The sequence below is a fragment of the Festucalex cinctus genome, chromosome 15 (genome assembly GCF_051991245.1).
Source record: "Festucalex cinctus isolate MCC-2025b chromosome 15, RoL_Fcin_1.0, whole genome shotgun sequence".
NCBI classification, from domain to species: domain Eukaryota; kingdom Metazoa; phylum Chordata; class Actinopteri; order Syngnathiformes; family Syngnathidae; genus Festucalex; species Festucalex cinctus.
In genome coordinates this window covers 9,791,871-9,803,940 of record NC_135425.1, presented here as the reverse complement: position 1 = coordinate 9,803,940, position 12,070 = coordinate 9,791,871, and the positions used below count along the sequence as shown (strand labels likewise).

Below are 12,070 nucleotides of genomic sequence, written 5' to 3'. Positions count from 1 at the left end.
CGCACGCACACATACACACACACAAAAAAAAAAAAGAGCAATGATGATAAGACGTTGAATCGGTAAGACTACCGAATGAACAATTCTGAGCTCTTTTTAAGAAAGGAAAAAAAAAAAAAAAAAAAGACAAAACATAAATCTGAAACTGAGTGGACTTTCATCTCTATGTATAGTGTAAATATTCAATGTAATAGGCCATATCTGGACAACAAAACACATCTGCCAGTCACATGTTTCAATACTTCTGCTCACATGAAAAGTGGGTGGGTTAAAACAAAAGGTTTCAGAATCAGATTTACAATGAATACCTGGAGATAAAAGTTGAACATCTGCAGTTTTGATGTCAACAGCTGTTTTTGGTTCCAATACTTTTACACATAGAATCAAAATGTAGCCTCTTGCCTTATACATGAACAGTTTGTTTTAAATTTGCCTACCAGGAGAATTTTTTTGTTGGGGATGTCTTATAGCAAGTCGATTAAATATGCCTTCAACGTTAACCTTTTCGGCACTTCAGTAAGAAAATAAATGAACTACGGTAAATATGAAATAAATTCACATTCAATGTGGTTTGAAGAAAATTTTGTACTTAGTAGCAGGTAACACAAGAATATTATTTATAGCTGATATTGTTCTACTGATTAATAGCTGCTCCTGGAAAAGTGTTTCATTCCATCCTTACTACTTGGCATTGAAGATGGTCTACATTGTTGCAAATACATTACTTTTAAGATTGTCTCACATAAATTATGATTTCTGAATTAAAATTTTCAAGTGATACTTTTAAGTATCATGACAGCATACAACAAACAGAGCTAACTGGTAGGAACATTTTGCCTCATTACGCGTTCTTCTCAGTATGTTAAGTGTTGTAACTTCCAGACTAATGTAAATGCTGCCATATTCATGCACTCAAGATCACAGCTGACTTCCATTCCGCTCCGACAGTATTCCAAGAGAACTCCAAAAGCTTAGTGCACTGACGCATACCGCATTCTGTCATCAATGTACTATTTAAAGACTGATTGGAAGTCATTATTCCATTGCAAAGTGCCAGACCTCAGGATGGCAAACTTTAAAAATCTAAATGAATCCAGTGATGAATGAGTGCAGCTGGATAACCACACCAAGGGAAGCAGTATTTCTGAATGTTGCCCTTGGAGTCTGTCATAAAAATGAGCTCCGGGGAGGGAGGGCTGACTGAATGAATAGACTGAGGCTGATTGATGAAATAGTTTTCTCTCCATTTGATATGAAAAAAGATTAAAATTTACATCGTCACCATTTAATAGTTCTATAGTTACTCATACATGCATAGAAAAGGACTTAAATTGATTTGTCCTTCCGTCCATTTCCTGTACTTGTCCCTATTTCGCAAACAACCACTCACAATCGCATACATGGGAATTTAGATTCTTTGATTAAGTTGTTTGAAAGTGGCATAAGCACTATTATTTTATTTCCCACAATGTTTTTATGCATCTATAATACATACAACACAGTAGTACTTTAAGATACAAGTCTACTTTGTTTTGTGAAAAAATACCTGGGTCATGTACCACAGGTTAGGGATAGATTGATTATCGTCTGGGTTAATTATCGGTGACGATATTTGACATTACAAATCTGAAGGCCGATTATGCTGTTATGTCACTGAATGGTAGATTCTTGTGAATGTAGAGAATTTTGTGTTTTCATCAGTATTTGTAAGATGCTCACACACAGTTTTTATTTGTTGTAAAGAAATTTTGAACAGTTCAGACAATTTTTCACTGTTTGCGAAGATCTTTTGAAACCTTTTACAAACCCTGACGAAACCCCAAATTAGCTACATTCGCAAGCATTTGTGACTCAGTGAGATACAGGGTACTTTTCATTTATATTTTCATATAAATTTCCACTTTATAAAAGATTATGCTGACACTGGGAACTCCCTACACTGTTTATTTTTAAAAATTAAAAATTTTGTTAACATTAAGAAATTATGTTGAATTTTTGGAAAACTGTCTACAGTAATAAACTTTGGTTAGCATTTTATTTGCTTGTTTTTTAATTTAGTTTAATGCATGGTGATGACATGGTAAAGCTCCCTGTAATTTTTTAGCATTTTTAAACAAAGCTGTCTATTTACATATTTAAAATTCAAGGAAAAACTTTCCAAGTGTTAAAAATTCAAAAAGTTGTTTTATCAAACATGCTTAATGAAATTTCAACAATTATATATATATATTTTTAATTTCGACGCTTTCTCTTTTACTGCAATGGAATATCAGCTTGAAATATCGGGTATCGGTCCTGAAAAAAAAAAAAAAACATCAGTTCATCTGTGTCATTGCCAACGTGAGTGCTGTGCACTTGCTACTAGCTATGTAGCCAATAATGCTAATTTATTTAAAAAATTTGTTTTCTTGGTATGCTGAAACGGGCGATTCGGCCTTGTCGATTGGCTGGTGCATGTCCTGTTTGTTCAGGAAGTAAATGATGAATCAGTCAAAAGTCACATCTCCTGTCATTAACTCATTTGCTCCCAAAAACGTATTAATAAGTTCTATTTTAAATATTGCTAGAGTCCCAAAGACGTATTTATACGTTTTTTTTGTTTTTGTTTGTTTGTTTTTTTTGCTTTTTTTTTTTTTACACATACAGAAGGCTTTGATGCAGCCTCTGAACTGAAGAGAACGGTTGAAGCAATGGTAGTTATTACAAAATGGCCAGCAGGTGGCAGCAGAGTATAAGAGATCAACCAGGACCATGCTGCAACATGCTCTTTTCCCCACAGTTTTAAACAGATTTGTGAATAATGATGAAACTTAGCTATATTCTAATGCTAATTGCTGCAAAATGGAAACAGAAATATACTCCTCATCATTACAACATTGTTCGTCATTCTTTGCAGAGGATAAATAATACATGAGTGAATATTGTTATATTGTCTGTCTACATGTGTTTGCATCAAATCCAGGGTTACAGCGCCGTAATAAATTTACCGCCAGCATTAAACTAGTGAACTGAAATTCTAAGCTATCTAGTTGTTTTAAATACACAAGGTGTACTGTATTCTCTTGAGTATTAACTGCATTTTACAAACAAAACAAAAAAAAAGGTGCAAAATCAACATGTGCATATGAAGGAAGTGAGATGGGCCCAGTAAAGCACTATTGGAAACGGTGCAACCATTCCAATTACGTGTCAGAGTGTTCACCCGAGACATACAGATGAACTGGTTCCAAGAGGTGAAGATATGGAGCAGCAGGTCGTTCGGGCTCGGCTGATAGCAGCATGTAATAATTCATAGCTCAGGTCCATGAGTCAGGCAGCCTCTGTTGGATCTGCACTGCCTATCCATCAGCATATGCGTAGAATGTTCTCTAATAGGGTGATTTGATTATCATTTTGAGCTTTCTGTCTTCCACCCCATATCTTCCTCTCAGCTAGTGCCATTGACTATCTGATGATTTCACATGTCCTTCCTCATGCCTGGCCTCTTCCTCCCTTTGAGTGTCCTTTCTCCCGTCGTTCTGTAATTATAGCCCTGAAGCCAAACCGCAGGATAAGCTAATTAATTACAGATAGGTCGCAAAGCAATACTCAGTCATTAATTCTGCTCTGACCCCATTTGGGCTTTGCTCAATAGGAAATTACTGACCATAATATCATAGAAAAAAAAAGAATGATTCGCAGTCAAATGGAGTTTGATATGATTACTTGAATTGTATACTAGAATGGTAATGGGATGTAAAAGGGCACTAAAGGTGGTCAGGTACAACAGGACAAAGTGCATGCATATTTATTCTTATAGCGTTATGGCGATAGCTTTATATTGTTTCTACTAATTAAGAATAATGAATTTACACAAACATCCAACCATAAGAAAATTAAGCCTGTATAGTGTATCTTAAAAAATGTGGGTACATAAAGCTGACTTGTGAAAGATTCCATTACAATTTCTTATAGTATGTTTACAATTGCTATTTCAACAATGTAAGTGCTTTGCAAACGCATTAGCAAAACACAATAACAATTTCTGTAAAGTTTACTTAATTTGATTTGATTTGGCTGTGCTCAATTCATGATCTTGTATTGTTATTATGATGATGATGATGATGATGATGATGATTATTATTTTTGTTATTATTGTGGGAATGTTGGCATTCCCACATATGTTATTGTGATTTTTATTCTCCACACTTTTTTGCCGCGTAACAACTCCCACATAATACTTCCAATTTACATTGTTCAAATTTTTAACTTGCTTCGAAAATGCACGCCTCCCGGGGTATGTATCGTCTGATTCCACATTACTTACAGTATTTACACAATTTAACTTGTAATATCAACTTTTCCCCATTCATTTTCAATGGGACAGACATTGAACTTTTTCTAAGTATCACTTTCCACGCCCACTTCCATACACATAACTTATCATCATTACCAGGTGTCTGATACTGCTCGGTGGCACAGTTGTCCAGTAACCAGCAGGTGATCATTTCATGATTTACCTCTCAATTTACTTCATATGCATTCCACATGCATTCAAATCTTAGCGTTCAGCTTTCAGCATTCCCGCGCAATTTCTCCAGAAATTGCACTTAGTCTAGTTATTATTTCGAATATGGTTGGCCAAGCATTCAAAGTCTGAGAGCCACAATTTTTACAGTTACTGCAAAGAGCCACATCATACACACGGGCACACATAAACCGCCCCCTCACTCCCGTGCTCTCTTTTGCACATTTTGACGAGCTCACCTTCATTGTATGGCTTTCTAGTCTGTGCAATAAATACACACACTAGCCCCTCCTACAGCATAGCTCTACCGTAGCTTGGAGGTTAAAAGAATATAATGATGATGATGATGATGCATTCAATGAATTGATTTCGACAATGACACAGAGGATTTGATGCGCACTGCTGTCTTATTTATGAATGAAATATGACACCCATAATACAGCAGTACACAAAATCCGCCTGCCTGCGCTTTGATCAAATCCACCAAAAATTGCCTTATACCATCTGCACCACAACTTAAACCTGCTCCATATGTCGGAGGCGGGTGAAAGAAAGCCCCCTCAGTCCGTCAGAATACCTAGCATGACGTTGCATGATCTGGAAAATCAGACTTGAAAACTAAAGATGCACAAGTTTTTACATCAAGCGTCCATGTGAAAATAGAGCCCATGATGTGAGCTTTATTTTATTGTATTATTATTTTTTTTTATGAGACAGAATGGCAGCTACATACTACAGGGTAGATGGTGATGTAACCCAAGTTTGTGCCATTGTTACTATTCAGTTCACGTGAGTGGTTGTCACTCACTTTTCTGCCCACAGCGCTGTTGGCGGTGAGCACAAATGAGCGCCTGAAGCGCTAATCTGCTCCTGGGTGAAATTCACTTTACATTCATTTTGATGTGCTTCAAAGTGCTTGAATTAAGGACTTGTGCTGCCGTACTGTGGGCGTAGTTTCTAAAAGCTCCTATTTGAACTATTACTTTATTCATGTAGTAAAATGAAGCTTCCCGTTCGCGAAGACGTGAACGGATCAGTGAGTGAACGAGTCAGTGGGTGAACGTGTTGCCATTTCCGGTTCAGGAACGATTCAGTGAATGAGTGTGTTGCCATTTCCGGTTCAGTAAGTGAACGAGTCAGTGGGTGGTTTGGGTTGAGGTGAACGATTTGGTGAACGAATCTTTTGAACGGTTCTTTTAAATGAACTGATTCTAGTGATTGAGTTCACCTAAAAGAACTGTAATGCCCATCACTAGCATGCACGCTTGGAAATTATTAATTGAGGATCTCGGTGCCATAGTCACGTAACCAATCGCAGACAGCAAAGATGCATCGTGGTTCAATATACTGTACGAGCCATTCCTCTAGGTGCTTTAATTCATTGTGGCTAACTTCAAATTCTGATCAGCCCGCAAATTGATTCTGCTGCTTATAATTTAATTCTCTATGCATAAACGATTAAGGAAGTTGTATTGATAAACAGCAGCTGTCTATTTATTGATGAAGACTGAGACGGTGGTAGTTGGAGGCCCGTTAAGGAGCAGCAAACAGGATGTGACTTCAAGGTCCACACTCTCATCTCAACGCACTCTCATTAGACTGTCTGATGGAGGCACGTTATAGCTTGCACTGTGATTAAATCACGACAGTCCCTGTGGGCAATAAAAACATGAGCTACTGTGTGCAGTACCTTCTGTGATGTCATAAATATGTCTATTTATGAGACATTTTTGGTTTAGCAGACACCCTCACAAAATATCTACAAAACTTTAAAGCCTTGTATTTTTGCATCTTTGATGGTTCAGGTGTTTCTGCAGATTGTCTAATTAATGAACAATATCGCTATGACTTAAATAGAGATGCAAATTCGCTGTTAACTCATTCACTCCCGGCTGTTAGACTGGATTTTGACTGATTGTGCAAGGCCCACAGAATATTCTGTACTATTGATATAAAAACATGGAACCTAACAAAAGAAAGATTAGAGTCTCTTCTTTCATCAGGGAAAAAAAAATGTATGTTTCTGCTTTTACAGCAATTAGCATTAGAATAGAGCTAAGTGTCATTGATATTCACATTCCTGGTGAAACCACTGTCAAAAAGAGCTTGTTGCATCAACGCCCTGGCTGATCTCTTATACTATGCTGCCACCCGCTGGCCGTTTTTTTGTAATAACTGACATTGCTTTAAGCCACCTCTTCATGTCAGAAGCTGTATCAAAGCCTTCATTAAAAAAAACAAAAAAACAAAAAAAAACGTATTTACATGTTTTTGGGAGTGAAGGGCAAAGTATTAAAATTGTATTTACACGTTTTTTGGGTTTGAATGAGTTAAAAACCAATGTCAAACCATATTTTTCGGATTTGATTCAAAACAGGTCATTGCATCGTCACATCTCTCACGTCAGTATGTGTGACGCAGGTTTTAACTCCAAATTAACTCCATTAAATTAACTAATGAGCATTCAATTCAGCTATTAAGCAGTCAGTCAAAAAAGCCCAGCTATCCAGTGTATTTTTACTTAATTGCTGGCCTCTCATGAGCAACATGAGAAAGGCGTTTGGCCACTTGGACTTCGGCCAAACGGGCGATGAGAGATTAGCTTCGTGCTAGCTAGCTGGTACGACACAATACACATTGATTTGCAGGACCAATTCAAGAAAACCAGCCTTGGTTGAAGTAAGCTTTTGTAAACAAAAGAGGAAAAGCTCTCTTTCCGTAGATTGATGCTGTTGCGTCAACGCACCAGTTAAATACGACAATGAAGCTATGTAACATGCTTTGATGTGGATAAGTCCAAGTTTTAAATAGATACTTGACTCATTGAGTCTTTTTCAGCAGTACAGTTTCCATTTTGTCCAGAAAGGTGATAACTTCATTATTTTTCATGAACATTTAATACTTTTCAAAGCTAATTTTGCCACTTGCTGTCGACTCACCAGTGCTATGGAATCAGGTAACGACCAATCATGCCTCAGTTGGACAAAATGTGAACTTTTTACTCATGAAAATTGCTCAATGAGTCAAGTGTCCCTTTAATATGTGTATGGCAAGTGTCCTTTTTTTCCCACTGTCACCAGTGCAGTGATGCACAGTTAGACATCCAAGATAAGTGAAGCAACATTTAAAAGGCAGCAGGCAGTCTCAGAGAAGATGTACTGTACATTAATGGTGTGAAAGAGATACAGTGTAATGTTTTATTATTTATTTTTTAAGGAATCTAGTTGGCATTTTAGCTGCATGTGTTTGTAATTGTAGATAGTTATCCGTCTTTCAGTCTGTTGTCAATCGATTTGCTTCAAAGCCAATATTGCAGGTTCCCCTTTAAATTCCAGAAGGTTAGTCATCTATTTGAACGTTTACTAGGTGTAGCAAATAAGGTCCCTGACTGATGTGGACCTCTTGAGCCAGGCACCTCTGCCAACTATTGGCCTGTTGTTCTGCGTAAAGCCATTAGATGGGCCATTGTGAGCTATATTTAGGAATCAGTGGAAATTTTGCAGGGTTGGCGGTGTGATTCAAAACTGAAATAGGATGAGGAACAGTGTCACATTATTTGGTTAAATACACTTTATTCTCGCTTCTTCTATTGTGCATGTAGTAGGTCAGGTCCTATCTGGGTCAGTGTTGATCTGGCTTTATCGGATTTTCTCTGTTATCGATCGGAGGTTGACTGTTGGGGATTGTTGTTCACGGCGATAATAGGAACCGCCAGCTTATCTTGGCATTTGAAGAACCCAACTTTAGAATGACCTCGCCGACTGGAGAGATCCAGCAAATGAGACACTTTTTCTGGATATCCGTTAACTGCGAAATGTATTGTTGCATAAGATGTGCAGCATCATTACTGCAGTTGAATAGCGACCAATTGTATTCATTCGCTCCTTCAAGTGTCAAAATGCCCCGTAATAAGACAGTGAGAGACACCCTGGCTGCTCACATGCCTTGTGTGGTCCCAAAAGTTCACTCCAGCACGCCCTTGAGTTAGGTAACAGGCACATGGATGCTACAGAGAGAATTTCTGGAGGTGAGCATGGTGGGTGATTAGAATTCCGGCAAGGTATCGCCAGAGTTCACCTTGGTCATTAAAGACAGGCTTGCTCGACCAGACATTGAACAGCCACTTCCCTTAATATAGACTGATGATTGAAGATGAGGAGAAGGTAGAGAGAGGTAAAAGGGAGTCTGATTCTTCCGACTGGTACTAATGTAAGACCCCACACTTTGAAGTTGGGTTTCATATTCAGGAGTTAAGCCAATAAATGATGCATGAAAATGGAAAAGAAAACTGAAATTCATACTGCCTCTGAAATTGCGTGTGAATCCAAAGGTTTGCTGTTGCCAAGCTAAAATGCCATAAATGAGAAATAAACTTTAGGGCGAAAATACTAATTAATACATACAGGAAATCGTTGCAATGGCCAGAAACCATGCAAACGTGCCTCTCATGGTGTAAATGGATGATGACAGTAGGATCAATGGGGCATCATGCTTCATTTTTGCGATAGATTTTCTGCGTTGCCTTGGTATCACTAATGTATTATTGCCTTTCTGTCCACGACACTGCATTTCATCTTGTCTCAGGAAAGCTGTCCCATTCTTAAGAATGGTCATATTTATTGTATTCCAACAGCACAAAATCCCTGGGCCGCATTATGGATTAATTGTCGCTATTCCAAAGTCATTTAATTTTTTGCTGAATTTATGTGACGTGGTTTCCCAATGTGTTCACCGGTACAAGTACTAGTCAAGTATTAGATACCAATACGAAATACCAATACCACTAGTACTTTTGATCCATAAAATTTCCAACCAAAAAATGATAACATAATAACTTTAAAGAAAGATCTTTTAAGTTTTCTTGGAGTCGGAAATGCACTCAAAGCCACCTCTTGTTTTTTTCAGCTTCCATCCCAATTGTGACGCTACTACACTTCCTTTTTCCGATTACCTTCATGAGCAGGCCAAATTATTATGTTAATCTGTCAGTATGTCCACATATTTGTAGTTTCTCATTCATGAAGTCACCTGTTGTGTTTTTTCAAGAACCTGTCTTTATTATTCACTGCAAATTCATCTATTTGCTGTTTTTGCGCTTTGGCCAAATCCATGTGTAAATACAACTATTTCTTTGGCGCCATCTGGTGGCCTCTTGCTACCAGGAAACTATGTTGAAGTTAAGCAAGGAGCTTCATCAAATCATGCCATAGCCTTAATTGTCAAATGAAATAAAGAGTGCTTTGTGCCAAACTTGTGGCACATATAGGCAAACGTGTTTGAGTGTGGCAACACATCACTCATTCAACATTCACACTATGAAATTAGAGCAGACAAGAGGAAGATGCAACAATGAATACTGTCTGTTTCCCGAGAGACAAAATATCACCCTTGTGATTGACAGGCAGCTAGTTGGCACAGCAAGGATACCTGTGAAAGCTGTAATGGAGGGAAAAGCCTACATGTCTGAACAGCACTCATTCTGTCCTGCTTTAGCTTTGGCACCACATGATGTCAGTGGATAATGTTAGGACAGCAGGAGGTGGCATGATAATTTATACATGTGGGGAAATACGACTGATGGGTTTTTCATTTTAAGTGGGAGTAATTAATGGTCTTGTACTTTTTCTGTCCACTCTAATCAGTTCCCTGCCTTTGTTTCCAATTGAAGTTGCCCTCATCCCGCTCCACCTTCACCTCTGAGTCCCGGTGGTTTTAGCCTTCTCTCCTCCCAAGCCTTTTTGTCTTCTTCTCTTTTTTTCTTCAACCAACACAATCCCTTTTAAAAACATCAACTGCGGTTAAGCAACTACCTGCCATCTTTTGTCATCATCCATTCATCATTTGTCATCCCCTTCTTGGCTGCCCCTGCCTTACAACCCTATCCCTCACATCCCATTTTGTGTCCTTCTTTTATTCTTATTCCTCATCCCACTGCAATCCATTTATTCCATTATCCTCACTCCAGAGCCCCCCCTTTTTTTTTTAACCCATAATGGGGTTTTTTTTTATCAAAGTTGCCCCTTTTGCTGAAAGCATTTGTAACTCATTTGCCCCCAAAAAACGTATAACATTCTATTATAAATATTGCCATGGTTTTTTAATTTTTGTTTTTTGTTTTGTTTTTTTAAATCATAGAGCATAAAGAAGGCTTTAATGCAGCCTCTGACCTGAAGAGGTCACTTAAAGCAATGGTAGCTATTACAAAAAATGGACAGCAGGTAGCAGCAGAGTATAAGAGATCAACCAGGGCCATGTTGCACCACTCTCTTTTCTCCAGTGTTTTCAACAGGTTTGTGAATAATAATGAAACATATATTCTAATACTAAATGCTGCAAAATGCAAACAGATACAAATATACTTTTTTCCTGATGAAAGAAGAGACTCTAATCCTTGTTTTGGTAGGTGCCATGTTTTTATAGTAATAGCACACAATATTTCTGTGGGCCTTGCAAAATCAGTCAAAATCCAGTAAATCAGCCGGGAGCAAAGGGGGTTGCTTTAATGCAAATGGATGGGAGCGAATGAGTTAATTAACTACAAGGTTAAGTACAGTGTTTTTGTTGTTTAATTGAAGCAGTCTCACATTCCACAAACGTCAAGGGCATACCTCATAATTTGATCGATCTTGTAGGCATATTACAGAGTCTGATTGTGTTATACTGACAGCTTTCTTAAAAGGAAATGTAGTAACACAAGTGAGGAGTGAGCTTTACCATCTTCTGAGTTGCCGAGTGTCCGTATTTTATTGAAAATGCAATTGCTGCCGCCTGGTGCTTGGGTGGCATAATACAGTTGTGCTTGAAAGTTTACATATCTTTGTCATATGTCAATTTATGAGCACATCTGTTAATGTACCAAAGCTAAATGTAGCTTAATGACACAGAAATGCAATGAATCGTCACCAAAATTTACATGCGCATCTCTACTCAAGTCAACTTCAACCTCTGAAAATGTCAAAACAATTGCCACAATATTCTTACCATACAATGCGCTTACAATTAGGAGCGCATTTACATACCCCAAGGGAATGTAACCTTTCAAGCACAACTGTACGTTGCTGCTAGTTTATTAGCAGCGAAGTTAGCAGGTAGCAGATGAGTCATTTTGGCTAACGTGTTGATGCTAACTCCGATGGCTGTTATTCATATCAGGCAGCATTATTCGGATAGCTAATAACCAATCACGGCTCACCTGTTTTCTGCGTTTGGTCAGCAAACTGAGCCATGATTGGTCGTTCCTAGGGATGTCACCATAAGGGCAATATCGTGATACCGTGATATTAAAACTGCCACAATATCATCGTCGTCATGTTCACAATATTTAAAAGGAACACATCTGTTAAAAAAAGTCAGGTTGATTTCCATTTGTGCAGTTACAGCACCCTCTAGTGGCTAGTTTATTAGTGTAATTTAATTTTCATTAGGGATGTTTTGGCCTTCTATGTTTAAAATCTGTGCTAACTGTCAGATAAACGGGAACCTAATTTGCTTGTGAAGCGATCAATTCGTGCTTGCATTAGCAAGTCAGTGCCTCAATATTGTTATTAGAGATTGTAGGTGGTT

At 38.0% G+C, this 12,070-nt stretch overlaps 1 protein-coding gene across 5 annotated transcripts in view; it reads left to right on the top strand.

The window, feature by feature from the left end:
- whrna (whirlin a) overlaps window positions 1–12,070 on the top strand; it is a 157,900-nt gene that overhangs the window by 109,679 nt on the left and 36,151 nt on the right. The gene's annotated exons all lie outside the window — the stretch shown is intronic.